The sequence below is a fragment of the Phoca vitulina genome, unplaced genomic scaffold (assembly GCF_004348235.1).
Source record: "Phoca vitulina isolate PV1807 unplaced genomic scaffold, GSC_HSeal_1.0 scaffold68, whole genome shotgun sequence".
Taxonomy (NCBI): Eukaryota; Metazoa; Chordata; class Mammalia; order Carnivora; family Phocidae; genus Phoca; species Phoca vitulina.
The window spans coordinates 2963820-2980408 of NW_022589771.1; positions in this window are offsets into that span (position 1 = coordinate 2963820).

The following is a 16589-nucleotide window of genomic DNA, read 5'->3' on the forward strand; positions in this document are numbered from 1 at the left end:
TATTACATGCAAACTTGAGATTAGTGATAACATCATAAATTTTGTATCCATTTCTGTAGGACACCGTACATACACATACTGTACTTACATTCCATCTTCTCTTCTCTTGATTTCTTTTTTAAAAAAGCAGTTTACAAAACAATATTTCATGTATGTTTCCCTTTTTACAAAAGAAATGAAGCATTTTCTACAAAATATCTGTGTGGTCAGAGGACAGAGACTTGACTGCGAGCCCCCCCCCACGCTAGTCATTTGGGCAAGTCAGGTGAACGTGTGACAGGTCAAAGGTAAGACAGGAGAGCCATCGTTCCCCCACAGTCTTCGTGAGCACCTACTGAGAAAACGTGGGTTACTGCTTAAGCCTATACCTGGCACATGTTTGCTCAGCATCATCGTCACTGTTATTAATGTGCAGAAAACAGCCTGGAAGCATAAAGACATGCAGGCTAACCCGTGTGGTGGGATGTTTCATTTGTTTTCTTTTTTTTTTTTTTTTTTAAGTAGGCTCCATGCCCAGCACGGGGCTGGAACTCACGACCCTGAGATCATGACCTGAGCGGAAATCAAGAGTTAGACGCTCAACCGACTGAGCCACCCAGGCGCCCCAAGGGCCATTGGTTTTCTTCTTTGAGCTTTTCTGTCTTCAGAATCATCAATAATAAACATACACGTTATTTTTGAAGACCCTCGTGGCCATTAACACCCTCTGTTTCTCTTCCAAGCCCTTTCTTTTGACTCCATTCACACTATTCCCCATTCCAGGTTCTGCTCCTCCACATATGAGTCAGTATTTGCAAGTTAAATCCTTTCTGTGTCCCCAAGACCAAGCCAACATCTCACCGTCTATATGGTTTTCTGTCATGATCCCCAATCTTTGGCCTCTGCACACTCCTCCATTCCCAAAGAGTGACATCTTCTGTCCTAACCCGTTAGGTAAGCAAGAAAGGCATCTTGAACAGTTGCACTGTAAGATTCAAATATGATTAGCAGAGGAAAAACATTTTCTTCTAGCCAGTAGTAGGTAAGGTACCCCGCCAAACAAAACTCTACCTTTTCAACGTCTGATTCAAGGGGCAAATATTTCTCCATGGCTACCTTGTAATCTAAATTTAGAAGCCTCAGCAAAATTATCCACATTTTAAAAATATTTATTTCAAGATTCCAAATAAATGCAGTGCCAAGTTTAGCGGTATCAAAGCACAGGAATAACTGCATTTTATTAACCAAGTAATGTTCCTCTTCTTTTTCTGTTGTTTTGATTTTTTCCCCCTCAACTTTTTATTTTGAACATTCTCAAGCCTATAGAAAAGTTGAAAGAACGGTACCAAAAAATCTGATATATCCTTCATGTAGTTCATCAATTGTTAACTTTTTGCTGCATTTGCTCATTTTTATGCATTTATTTTACTGAACAATTTGAGATGAAAATGCACACACATCAGGACTTAACGCTACAAATAATTCAATATGTACAAAGGATAAGGACATTGTCCTACGTGATCACAATACCATGACCACATCTAGGAAAATAAACAATCTTTCAAGGCTATCTACCAAGCAGTGTATCAGTGTATATTCAAATTTCTCCAATTGCCTAACATTGTCAAGTATAGCACATATATATATATATATATATATATATGATATATGATCATATATATGATTTTATTTTTAAGTAATCACTACACCCAACGTGGGGCTCAAAGTCACAACCCTGAGATCAAGAGTCACATGGTCTACCAGCTGAGCCAGCCAGGAGCCCCAAGTATAGTGTATATATATATATATTTTTTTTTAAATCTAGGGTCCAGTCTTGTCTCATGTACTGCATTTGGTTTTATCTCTTTGGTCTTTAGAACCATCTCTTCTCCCAAACCTTAAACATTGACTTTTTTTTTTTAAGATTTTATTTATTTATATGAGAGAGAGAGAGAGCATGAGCAGGGGAGGGGGGCAGAAGGAGAGGGAGAAGCAGATTCCCCACTGAGCATGGAGCCCAAAGCAGGGCTCGATCCCAGGACCCCAAGATCATGACCTGATCCGAAGTCAGATGCTTAATCGACTGAGCCACCCAGGTGCCCCTTAGACATTGACTTTTTATAAAAGTCTTCTTTTGTGTTCTTAAACTGTTTTATAATCTGAATTTGTCCGATTATTCCTCATGACTAGATTCAGGTTGAACATTCTGGACAAGAACATCTTATAGGTGATACCATTTAGTTTTCATTGCTTCACATTAGGAGGTGTGCAATATCAGTTTGGACAATTTTGGGTGATGCCAAATTTGATAACTTGGTTTTTTAACATAAATTAAATCATGCAATAATTTGCTTGTTTCTCTCAATAATATATTTTTTAAATCTTCCTGTTTTAGTAGATCCACCATGTTTTTCATTTTCAGACTGTCACTTAATATTCCATAGGGTGGTGTATTAAACACTTGCCAAAATCTAGGAAAACTACTAAAATAGATTGAATGTGTGGGCCCCCCCCCAGAATTTATATGTTGAACCTTACCCCACAATGTGATGGCATTTAGAGATGGGGTCTTTGGGAGGTGATTAGGTCATGAGGGAGGAGCTGTCCTGAATGGGATTAGTGCCCTTATAAAAGAATTCCCAGCGAGCTCCCTCACCTCTCCCGCCATGTGAGGATACAGCAAGAAAATGGCTGTCCATGAAGGAGGAAGCAGGTCCTCACCAGACCAAATCTGCCAGTGCCTCGATCTGGACTTCCCAACTTAAAGAATTGTGAGAAATAAATATTTTGTCATAAGCCACCCAGTCTATTGTATTTTTGTTATGGCCACCCAAATGGACTGAGATAACTATCTTCTCCCAGTCTGGCCCAAATTTTGCTTATTCGAAGTCCCAGTGGGAGAATGGGAGAAAGTTTTGAAAATCATATATACGATAAGAGATTAATATCCAGAATATAGAGGGAGAACTCCTAGAACTCAATAATAAACAACAAACAAGCCAATTCAAAAATGGGCAAAAGACTTAGACATTTTCCCAAAGAAGGTACACAAATGGTCAATGGACACATGAAAAGATCACTCAACATCAGTGATCATTGGGGAAACGCAAACCAAAACAATGAAATTGGGGCACCTGGCTGGCTCAGTCAGTAGAGCATGCGACTCTTGATCTCAGGATCATGAGGTCAAGCCCCGTGTTGGGTGCAGAGCCTACTTAAAAAAAAAAGAAAAGAAAGAAAAACTACATGAAATAACCACCTCATATCCCTTAGGATGTCTACTATTTAAAAAAAAAATCATAAAATAACAAGTGTTGGTGAGGATGTGGAGACACTGGAACCCGTGGGCACTGTTGGTGGGAATGTAAATTGGTGCAACAGCTGTGGAAAACAGTATGGATGTTTCTCAAAAAAGTAAACATAGAACTGCCATATGATCCAGTGGTTCCACTGCTAGGTATATACACAAAATAATCAAAAGTAAGGATGTGAAAAGATATTTGTATACTCATGTTTATAGCCACATTATTCACAATAGTGAAAAAATGAAAGCAACCCAAGTGTCCACGAACAGATGAAGGGATAAACCAAATGTGATATATCCTTAAGATGGAATATTATTCAGCCTTAAAAAGAAAAGAAATTTCTGACACATGCTACAATAGGGATGAACCTTGCAGACATTATGCTAAGTGAAATAAGCCAGGTGCAGAAGGACAAACTGACTCCACTTAGGTAAGGTACTTAGAATAGTCAAAATCACAGAGTCAGAGAGTAGAATGGTGGTTGTCAGGGACAGAGAGTAAGGGGAATGGGAAGTTATTGTTTAATGGGTACAAAGTTTCAGGGTTTTTTAAATGAAAAAAATTATGGAGATGGACTGTGTTGGTGGTTGCACAACATTAGAAAAGTATTTAATACCACTGAGCTGTATACTTAAAAATGGCTTAGATGGTAAAATTTATGTTATGTATATTTTACAATAAAATAATCCAGTGGGCTTTTTTGTAGAAATTGACAAATTGATTCTAAAATTTATATGTAAAAGCAAAGGAACTAAAATAACCAAAACAACTTTGAAAAAGAACAAAGTTGGGGGCTTCTGGCTGGCTCAGTTGGTGGAGCATGGGACACTTAATCTTGGGGTTGTGAGTTTGAGCCCCACATTGGACATAGAGATTACTTAAAATATTTTTTGAAAAAAGAAGAAAAAGAAGTTGGAGGATTTATATTACCTGATTTCAAAACTCCATGAAATAAACTGGAGTAATTGAGAAAGTCTGGTATAGAAAGAATAGACACAGAGAGCAGTGAAACAGAATAGAGTCTAGAAACAGATGCATACAAATACAGCCAATTGGCTTTTGACAGATGCAAAGGAAAGTCAATGGAGAGAGGATAGTCTTCAAAACCAGTGCTTCAGCAATCGGATATCCATATGCTAAATACCTCACCCATAAATAAAAACTAACACAGAATGGACACAGACCTAAAAAGAAACCTAAACCTATAAATCTTCTGAGAGGAAATCTTAATATTATTCAGTTAGGCAAAGATTTCATACATATAAAACAAAAAGTATTATCCATAAATTAAAAAGTTGATAAATCAAACTTTTTATTATTTATTGCTGCATAACATATTATCCCAAAACTTAGTGGCTTAAAACAATGCATATTTATTATCTCACCAGTGTCTGTAGATCAGAAATCCAGGTCTGGCTTAGCTAGATCCTGTCTCACAGTCTCTCTCTTTCAAGGCTCCGATCAAAGTGTTGGCCAGGGCTGGGGTCTCATCGGAAGGTGCAACTGGGGAAGAATTCATTCCAGGCCCACGTGGGTTTTTTTGGCAGAATTCAGTTCCTGGATGGCTTTTTGTAGAGGGTTTCAATCCCTAGCTGCTGTTGGCCAGAGGCTGTCCTCAGTTTCTTCACATATGGGTCTCCAACACAGCTGCTTGCTTCATCAAATTGTACATGTCAAGAAAGCAATAGAGTCTACTAGCAAGACAGAAATGACGATCTTATATAACATAATCCCAAAGTACTATTCCATCACCTTTGCTGCATTCTATTGGTTGGAAGCAAGTAACAGGGGCGCCTGGGTGGCTCAGGCCATTAAGCGTCCAACTCTTGGTTTTTGGCTCAGGTCTTGATCTCAGAGTCCTGGGATCAAGCCCTGCATTGGGTTGCCCTCTCAGTGGGGAGTCTGCTTGTCTCCCTCTCTCTCTTTGCTCCTCCCCAGGCTCATGCTCTCTCTCTCTCCCTAAAATAAATAAATAAATCTTAAAAAAAAAAAAAAGGAAGCAAGTAACAGATCCTGCCCACTCTTTTTTTTTTTTTAAGATTTTATTTATTTATTTGAGGAAAGAATGAGAGAGAGCACATGAGGGGGGGGAGGTCAGAGGGAGAAGCAGACTCCCCGCTGAGCAGGGAGCCCAGTGCGGGACTCGATCCTGGGACTCCAGGATCATGACCTGAGCTGAAGACAGTCGCCTAACCAACCGAGCCACCCAGGCACCCAGATCCTGCCCACTCTTAAGGACAGAGGATTGCACAAGAGAATGTATATCAAGAGACTGCAATCACTGGGGCCATCTTAATGTCTGTCCGCTCCAGACTTTACCAAAATTAAAAAGCTCTGCTCTTTGAAATACACTGTTAATCAAATGAAAAGACAAGCCACGGACTGAGAGGAAATATTTGTGAAACACACGTCTGATACAGGACTTGTATCCTGAATATATAAAGAACATTTGAAACTCAATGATAAGTAAACCAACAACCAATTTTTTAAATGGACAAAAGGATGAATAGATACTTCACCAAGAATGACAAAGAAGTACATAAAGAGATGCTCAACATCACTGCTCATTAAGAAGATTCAAACTAAAACCACACTGGGATACCACTACACTCATAGTAGTATGGCAATATTTTTTAAAAAACGAATTATAGAAAATGCCAGCAAGGATGGAGAGCAACTCAAATTCTCATATATTGATGGTGGGAATACAAATTGATATAGCCATTTTGAAATACAGTCTGGCAATTTCTTATAAAGTTAAACACAGATTTACATTATATTCAGGAAAGGGTTAATTCAGCAGGCCTGGGCTGCTCAAAATTTGCATACTTCCAAGGTCTTTAGGACTGGCCCTTGGTCCAGCTCCTGGGAGATAAGCTCAGAGTCTTTGGAATATCCTGCCTGACCAGAGTGTCTTTGTTTGCTGCGACTGTGGACCACACCAGAGAGTGTATGCTAATAATGTGATTTATGATGAACGCTCTCTTTTGTATGCCTGAGGCTTTAGCCGAATTGTATCAGTTTGACTTCTGGGGGACTGGAGTCTGAGAGGCTGAGGTCAGTCACATGGGTGCTGCATGTCTACATGACTGACCCCCCCATAAAAATCCTGGACATCCAGGCTTAGGTGAGCTTCCCTGGTTGGCAACCCTTTGTACGTGTTGTCACACAGTGGTGCTGGAAGAATTAAGGGCTATCTTTGAGACTCCACTGGAGAGTCTGGGAAAGGACAACTGGAAGTTTGAGCCTGCTTCCCCCCAGAAGCCACCCTATATGCCTTTTCTGTTGCTGATTTTCATCTATTTTTTGCTGTAATAAAATATAACCATGAGTATAACAGCTTTTCTGAATCCTGGGTCCTTCCAGTGAATCATCAAGCCTGAGGGTCATCCTGGGGACCACCAATGTCTTGCGGACCATTGGCCCCAGCTATTTCATGCCTAGTTCAAAACATGAAAATGTATCTTCTCTCAAAAACCCATATATGAGTATTTTTAAGGGCCTTAGTGATGAAATCTTTAAAAACTGGAAACAACCAACCAAAATGTCCTTCAACTCATGAATGGATAAACAAATGGTGGTACAGCCATATAATGTACTCAGTGATAAAAAGGAATGAACTGGTGAGGGGTGCCTGGGTGGCTCAGTTGGTTGAGCATCTGATTTTTGGTTTTGGCTCAGGTCCTGATCTCAGGGTCCTGAGATTGAGCTCCACGTTGGGGTCCACGCTCAGCGGGGACTCTGCTTGGGATTCTCTCTCCCTCTGGCCCTCCCCCTGCTCGTACTCTCTCTCAAATAAATAAATAAATCTTAAAAAAAAAAAAAAGAGGAACAAACTGGTGAGACACTCAACAACCTGGATGAACCTCAAGAGATTATGGTAAGTAAAAGAAGCTGGACTCAACAGGCTACATACTTATTCCATATGCAGTATATGACTTTTCTGCAAAGGCCAAACTCTAGAGGACAGAGAACAGTTCAGTGATTGCCAGGTGCTGAGGGTAGGAGGAGGGGTCGTCTACTAAGTGGCAAGAGGGGACTCTGAAATATTCTGTGTCTTCAGTGATCACATGACTGCATGTGTTTGTCAAAACTCCTCAAACCAATCACTTAAAAAAGTGAATTTTATTGTATATAAATCTTATAATAAACATGATTTTTTTTAAATAGCAAGGAGTTGGAAATTTCAGGAAATCAAATAGCCTGGAGATGGGCCAAAGCATTTTTCTCCTGCCTCTGAGCTCTAATAAATACCTTACTGCATAACATCACGTTATGACATTGATTTAGGTCCTCTGCTTGTGAGATTTTTTTTTCTTTTTCTTATGTTTTAGCAGATCTGCCGCTCTATACTTTCTTGACTTTTAAATGTGATTCGCATAAAATACTATGTGCACTATAGATGTAAGTTATGAAGCCCAGTATTAAAATCAACTCCCTTGAACATACCATCCAATTAAAGAATTAGAACATTATCAACTTTGTAGAAGTTGTCCTCCCGATCTTATTCCTGGGTTGGCCCCCTGAGGTGCCCATTGGCCTGAACTGTATGTTTATCAGACACTTGCTTTGCTCTTTGTACATAGTTTTACTAGACATGTAGGATTCCTTCAATAAAATACAGTTTAGTTTCCCTGGTCTTGAGCTTTGTAAAAATGGGATCATGCCATGTATCGATGATATCAGCTGGGATCTCTCCAGAAAACAGAAGTCCACTCCGGGGTTCAAATGAAGAGATTGTATTGAAGGAGCTACAAGTTGTGGTCAAAATTGAGGGAACCAAGGCACCTGGGTGGCTCAGTCGGTTAAGCGTCTACCTTTGGCTCAGATCATGATCCCAGAGTCCCAGGATGGAGCCCGGAGTTGGGCTCCCTGCTCAGCGGGCAGTCGGCTTCTCCTTCTCCCTCAGCTCCTCCCCCTACTCGTGCTTACTCTCTCTCAAATAAATAAATAAATATTTTTTAAAAATTGAGGGAACCAACAAAGGACATTGGGGTTCCCAGAGACTAGCAGCATTGGAGAGCCATTACCCCCTAGGTCTGATGGAGCAAGGGAGCAAACCTGTCACCAGATCCAGTGAGAGTTGGGCCACTGCATGAGGAGCTGGAGCTGTGGAAGTTATCACAATCACTGGCACAAGCACTGGAAGAAATACTCCAACTGTTCTCTCCTCTTGCCCTGTACGGTCCTGCTGCCATTCCCATTGGAGGAAGCCAGCGGGACCACAGCTGCAAAAAAGGCACCAATGTTGCAATCCACAGATTGAGCACTTGTGGACACAGGGCAGGGCAAAGAAGGACAGGTCACGATCTGGATAGGTGGTTGGAAGCAAATAAAGGAAAACCCAACTCTCTTTGTCAGTATGTTCTCACTCAGTACGGGACTATGTCTTAGGTTCATCCCTGTAATGGCGGTGGCTCACTCATTTTCAAGTACTGTTTAATATGCCATTGGGCGGATATCCCTTTATTAGTCCATTCTCTTGTGGATGGACATCTGCTTCTAGCTCTTACTGCGAGGAACAAGGAATGCGGCTGTGAAGATTTCTGTGATAAAGGGTGTAACCAAGAATTTCATCAAAGTGGGAAGCATCATGTGCTTTTCATTAGCTTTCCTAGGGCAGAAGTGACCCAGCCAGGTCGCCTCACCTCACTCCAGAGCAACTGTTCGTGGTTGTCATTGTGGTAAAACATACAGAACACAAAGCGTACCATCTTAACTACTTTTGGTGTACAATTCAGTGGCATTAAGTGCATTCACAAGGCAAATGCTTATTGAAAATTTGTCAAACTAAACAGCTGGTTGTGTAATTTTTAAACCAAGATTTCTCCCACAAATTTTACATATATAATTTCTTGATATATTATATATGTATAAATTCTTGATATATTTATGAGAAAGGCACACATAGTTCTTCGTGGAATTTACTCAAGTAGGAGAGTACAAGTTTAGGGGTTAAAAAAAATCTCTTAATAGATTTTAATTTCCTAGAGCGCTTTTCCATTTGCAGCAGTTAGGCAGAAGTAGCAGAGATTTCCCATATCCCCCTGCGCCCCATAGGCACAGCCTCCCCCCACCAGAGTGGCACATTTGTTACAGTCCATGAATCTATGTTGACACGTCATTATCACCCAAAGTCCATACTTGACGTTAGGGGTCTCCCTTGGTGTTGTACAATCTGTGGGTTTGGACAAATATATAACGACATATACTAACCATCATTATGGTCCATACAGAGTAGTTTCACTGTCCTAAAAATCCTCTGCACTCTGCCTGTTCGTCCCTCCTTCCCCTACAAGAGTATAAGTTTTTATTTTCATGATAATATTAGAGGTCAATGTAAAGGAGGTCTTAGGCCCATGAAGCGGGATTTGATGAAGTTGATTTAGCCAGTCCCCTACTGAGAGACACTGGGCTCTTACCAGTTTGCACCATTGCAAACATTTCTGCCATGATCATCTTCATCTTTCCCTCTTGGTGCTCTCTCGAGCTTCTTTAGGGTAAGCACTAAAAATGGCATTGCTGGGACACGGGAAATACTGCATCTTAATTTAATAGGTACTGCTGAATTCCTCAGTCGATTCTTAAAATGTTTAGAATGGTTAGATCAGCAGCATACTATAATATATTGTCATTCTCCAGGGCCCTGGAGATCTAAAAGCATGTTTGGGCAGGTGTTCCTAAAGTATGCGATTTAGGTCATGCCTCTCCCAAATTTGCTTGAGTAACCAGTGCACAATCTTTCAGTTTTTAAAAAGATTTTATTTATTTATTTGAGAGAGAGAGCAAGAGCGAGAGAGAGAGAGTGAGAGCAGGGGGAGGGGCAGAGAGAGAAGCAGACTCCCCACTGAGCAGGGAGCCCAACATGGGGTTCCATCCCAGGACCCCAGGATCATGGCCTGAGCCAAAGGCAGACGCTTCACCGACTGAGCCACCCAGGCGCTCCAACAAATCTTACATTTAATTCACTTACCAGGTATTTGTTGAGTGTCTATTATGTGCTGGTGCCATTTTAACCTCAGAGGATAAAGAGGTTGAGAAGCAGACAAGTTCCTTTCAGTCAGGAGTTGGGTATTCTCACTGCTGTGAGCTTTTAGAATGCTCTAGGCTGTGCCCGATCTGCTGACAGGGACTCAACACATGTGTGCTCATGCTGGTCTGGCTTTGAACAAGATAACCTTTCTTGGTTAACTGACTGAGACAAATAGTTTTCCTATTAATAGGACCAAATTTTTACCTTCCTAAAAATATATCATCTCCAATTTAGTCCATAATTACAGAAACTCAGAAACTCAAAATTGTTCCACGTTTATCCAAAAGAAATGAAAACACGTCTGCACACACACAAAAACCTTTGTACCAGAATGTTCGTTGCAGCTTTATTCATATTGCCAAGAAATAGGAATATCGCAGCTGCCCATCAAGAAGAGAACGGATAAACAAATCCTGGTGTATTCATACATTGGATTTGTACTCAGCTCAGCAATAGCAACGAATGAACAACTGATCATGCAATAACATGGACGAATCTCAAAAACATTATTTTGAGTGAAAGAAGCCTGATTCAAGAGTATGTATCACGTGATTCCATTTATATAAAGTTCTAGAACAGGCACAACTAAGCCACAGTAAGGCTACAGGTCAGGGCAAGGAAGGAGTGGAAGGGGCATGAAGGCACCTCTGGGGTGATGAAGAGTCTCTCAATCATGACAGGGTTTGGGTTACGCAGGTGGACCTCATCAAACAGTACACTTGAGATCTATAAATTTCATGAGATGCAAATTTCACCTCAAAGGAAAAAAATAGAACCATAAGCAAATACTGAGCTCTAACTACTAACATGCATGCTGAAGTATTAGGGGGAAGTGTCCTGATGTCTGCAACTTCCTTTGAAATACATGAAAAAAGTAAGATGAATTGATGGGTAGATGGAGGAGTGGAAAGAGGGACAGAACAATATGGAGTAAAGCAAGTTTAGTGAAAACTAAAACTAAAACTACAAATTGTAGAATCTGCGTGGTGGGTATTTGGGTGTTCTCTATAATTTTATTTTCCTTTTGAGGTGCTTGGGTGGCTCAGTGAGTTAAGTGGCTGCCTTCGGCTCAGGTCATGATCCCAGGGTCCTGGGATGGAGCCCCGCATTGGGCTCCCTGCTCGGCGGGGAGCCTGCTTCCCGCTCACGCTCCTGTGCTCTCCCTCTCTCAAATAAATAAATAAAATCTTAAAAAATTTTTTTCAACTTTTTTGTATATTTGAAACTTTCATAATAAAATGTGGGGACAAAAACTGTATCACGGACTGGGGAAACTTGACTAATCTTTCACTGGAAGGCTGAAATTTAGCCAGGTAAAACTGAATTCAAATTCTAGCCATGCAGCTTTCCGGCTGGTCACTCAATGTGTGTTTACTGCAATTTTCTCAGTATCATGTGGAGAAGATTCTTTTTTTGTAGGGTTTTGTGAGAATTGAATTTTTTTTTGTTAAAGATTTTATTTATTTACCTGAGAGAGTGAGCGAGAGAGGGAGAGAGAGAGAGCACGAGCAGGGGGAGGGGCAAAGGGAGAGGCAGAAGCAGACTTCCCGCTGAGCAGGGAGCACAACATGGGCCTCAGTCCTGAGACCCTGGGATCATGACCTGAGCTGAAGGCAGAGGCTTAACCCACTGCGCCACCCAGGTGCCCCTGAGCATTGAATTTAGGTAATATACTAAAAGAACGTGAGAGACACAGCAGGTGAGCAACGAATGGGAGCTTTTATATTATTATTGGTGATTGTAATGTAAGACTTCAAAAAAGATAGCCCTCGAGGTGTTCTAGAAAAATCTAAGGTGGCTTCCTGGAAGAGAGATGATGTTAAAAAGAAGAGTAGAATTCAGACAGGGCAAATCGAGGGCATTCTTGGTGGGAGAAAAACCCCAAGGAAAGGCCTAGAAACAAGAATGAGCACATTGGGCAATTTTGGTGAGTAGAGAAGACCCTGTATTTTGTTTTTTCAAGATAAAATAAAAATATCTGCGTCTCCAGATAAAGGAAGACTTGTTGAAAAATTTAACGTGCCCCCACGAGCCCTTCTAGAGGCAGGATCTTTAATTACTAAGGTGAAGACAGTTTTCAGTTCCAAGAGTAGAGTTTTACTGTCTACTGCTTTACAACTTTCTTGAAACAAGATTCCATTCTCTTTATCCTCTGCCAAAAGACACCCTGGTAAACCGGGCCTGGAGGTCAGAAGTCCTCCAGGAGCTGAAGCTTCCAGTGAGTCTTTTCTCTCCTGGGGCACGACTACTCCCAGGCCAATCTCGCCCTAAAAGTGCAGAGTAAAGGAACTCAGGAGGAATGGAGCACTGAGATGCGGGACCATTCAGAACACCCCGAATCTGAGCACCCCACCTCCATCCAAGGCACATACCATCCAGCTTCCCCGGGTGACTATTGCCATGGCCTCCTGCATGTCCCTCTCCTCCACTCTTGTCCTGCGCAGGAGGCAGAATAATGGCCACCCAGAGTGCCCACGTCTGCAGCTTCAGAGCCTGTGTTACATGGCCAAATGGATTTTGCAGATGAGTTTGGACTCTGAGGTGGGAAGATTATTCTGGAACATCTGGGTGGGCCCAATGTCCTTATGAAAGGGAGGCGGTGGTGCCCAAGGCGGAGAAAGAGGTGTGGGGACAGAAACATAAGACAGAGTGATGCAGTTGTTGGAGGGAGTGGCCCACAAAGCCAGGAATGCAGATGGCCCCCACAATGGAAAAGGCAAGGATGTGCCTGGAGGTGGAGTCTCCCCTAGAGTCTCCAGAAGGAACACAAAGGAAAGTCTGAACGTGGACTTCAGCCCAGTGAGATTCATCTTGGACTTCTGACCTCCAGAATAATGGCCCCCAAAATGAAGATAATAAACTTGTGTTGTTTCAAGCCCCAAAGTTGTGGCAATTTTTTCCAGCAGCTAGAGTTAGCTTTTAAAAATGTAAACCAGAGCACATTGATTCCCTGTTGAAAACCCTCCAATGCCTTCCCATCACATCCAGAGTAAAATCCAAACTCTTAACAATCTGGTTCCTACCTATGTCTTTCTCATTGGCCCCTACTTCTCTCCCTAACCCTGTTTAGTCTGCCTCACTTCCTTGACTAAACCCAACTCACTTCTACCTCAGGGCCTTTGCACTTGCCACTTCCTTTGATCAGAATGCTCTTCCCGCAGACTTTTGCAAGGCTGGCTCCTTCTCCTGTTCATGTCTGTTCTGAAATGACACTGGCCCAAAACAGCATTCCCTAAACACCCTGTCCAAAATAATACTGCTCCAGTTCCTAGCTTTTTACCCTTCTTTAGCTTTCTTCATAACATGACTTCCTGAAATTATATCATGCGCATATTTTAATGTGTCTCTTGCTTGCCTCCATAGTGGGATGTAAGGTCCGAGGGAGCAGGGAGTTTGCCCCTTCACTGAAGTATCTCTAGCACATGGGCTGTCCTAGTACCTTCATGTGAATGAATGAATGAACAGACTTTCCTTTCCTGATCCCACACTGCTGTCTTGCCAATGACCCTCCCACTGATCCATCAGTTTTCATGCAACATGAGGAAAGAGCTGGATGGTCAAGGATTTTGGGCTGCTGATTATTTGATTTCCTGTGCTTCCTGGCAGAGCTGGGAATAAATCAGCAAAAAGTCCCCAAGCCAGTCATGAACTAAATAAAAAAGGACTTCAATTCAAAAAAAAAAAAAAGTCTCTTCCCTACAGCACCCAGCTGGAGATTTATTTATTATTTTATTTTTTAAAGTTTTTTTTTTTTTATTCATTTGAGAGCGAGTGAGCATGAGCGGGGGTGGGGGGGAAGCAGAGGGAGAGGGAGAACAGACTCCCCGATGAGCAGGGAGCCCAATGCGGGGCTCGATCCCAGGACCCTGGGATCATGACCTGAGCTGAAGGCAGACGCTTAACCAACTGAGCCACCAACGTGCCCCTGGAGATGCCTCACCTCATCCTCATTAAGGCCGTTCACTCCGCTAGATCAATCTAAATGGAGGCTGTAGTTCTCTGTGAAAGGGGCTTTTTTTGTGGGGGGAGGATTCAGACAAGGGTGGAGGAGAGAGGGTGAGCACAGGACTGGAAGAGATTGGGATGGATTCTTGTCAGGTGGCCCTCCTCTCCTTGACTACTCCCCAGCTCATCATCTACAACATGTTTATGGATACTTGAAGACTTCTTTCCAGACCTTTCTTCCAAAAGGCACCATGACAGAGCTGACGGTTGAGATATTCATATGCAAATGCTGATGGCACATTGTGGTTTTGTTACAAACCAGTCTGCAGTACGCTGGTCCCCTTACTTGCCCAGGCGTGGTTCATCAGGAGTTGCCTGCAAGATCGTTTTCAGAAACTTCCTCAACGCATCAGTAAGTTGGTGCCGCGGCTGGAACACCTGATCTCACATCCCCGGCAGCAAGGCCATGTTCTGAGCTGGGTATCCTGCTCCCCTCAACCTCGCTGCTCTGATTCTTGGCCATTGCGGGGTGGAGGTAAGGCTGGGGGTTGAAAACACTCCAGAGAAGGTCTAAAGCTCCAGTTTGGGTCAGGACCTCCAGATCCCATGAGGGATGTGTCCAATTTGCCCTCAAATGGGAACCCTGGTCTCTTCACCATTTTTTTTGAGAATCTTTAGCTCAGCTCTAAACTGAAAAATCCTGACCTGGATTTCTTTTCCTCTCCTTGGTTTCAAAAAATTTTTTACAAAATTATTAGATGCTTATTTTAACAAATTCAGACCATACAAACATAAATAAAAGTTAAATTCCCTTTCGAACCGTTGTTCCTCTCCTCTTTGAATTGCACTCCCTTGGGGGAGCCACGGTTAACACTTTCCAAGTGTCCTCTCGAGCTCACCAAATACATCAGGACAATGGAATCATGTTGTGCATATTGTCCTGTGAGTAGCATTAATTACTTACCCATGTGCTCTGGACCTTCTTCCGTGTCAACATATACAAGTCTATCCTCTTTTTAGCTAAGTGCTATTCTGTAATAAGGATTGGTGATGTAATATAACCTTTGCTGGATGTGTGGACACTGCTACAGTTATATTACATGGAATGTGCTTGCATATATATCCTTATGCAATTGTAATTTTCTTATGAGTAGACTCTCAGAAAATACATTATTAGGTCAAAGGATGCATTCACCAGGGTTCTCCAGGGAAAGAGAATAGGATACGTAATATATCGAGATTTACTTTAAGAAATTGGCTCATGTGATTTATGGAGGCTGGTAGGTCCAAAACCTGCAGTTCAAGTCCGGAGGCCATCTGCTGCAGAATCCCCTCTGTGCTCTGGAAAGGTCAGTCTTTTCGTTCTCTCCAGGTCTTCAACTGATTGGATGAGGCCCACCCACATTATGGAGGACAAGCCACTTTACTCTAAGTCTACAAATTTAAATGTTCATCTTATCCCAGACACCTTCACAGAAACATCTAGGATAATGCCCGACAACATATGTGGTCACCATGGACCAGCCACATTACTATATAAAATTACCCATCACAAAGGATATCTTCAATTTAAATTTTTGATAAGTATTAGCAAATTGCCTTCTAAAAAGCTCATTTCCAATTGACACGTCCACCCAGCAACTGGATAGCCATGCCTTTTAACCCCCATCCTTCCCAACACGAAATAGTATCATCATTCCTTTAAATTTTTACCAATCCAATAGGCAGAAATGGTATCTCTGTTGTTTTTATTTGCACTCCTCTGTAACGCAGTTAGAAGTACGTTTTAAAGAAAATAACCAGTGTTGACAAAAGTGCGGAGAATTTAGAACCCCGGTGCACCACTGGTGGGAATGCAAAATGGTGCAGCTGCTGTGGAAATGGTATGACAATGCCTCAGAAAGAACTACCCTATGATCCAGCAATTCCACTGCTGGGTATGTGCCCAAAAGAATTGAAAGCAGGGACATAAGCAGGTATTTTTATGCTCGTGTTCATAGCAGCATTATTCATGATGGACCAGAGATGGGAGCAACCCCAGTGTCCATCCTCACATGCAGTGGAATATGATTCAGCCTTGAAAAGGAAGGACATTCCGACATGGCTGCAACATGGATGAAATCTGGAGACATGCTAAGTGCAATCAGCCAGTCACAAAAGGACAGAAACGGTCATTCCACTTCTGTGAGGTCCCTAGAGCAGTCAGGTCCACAGAGATGGAGAGCAGAATGGTGGGTGCCAGGGGCTGCGGGAGGGGGAATGGGAGTCCGTGTTTCATGGGGACAGTTTCAGTTTAGGCAGATGAATATGATCTGGAGACAGATGGT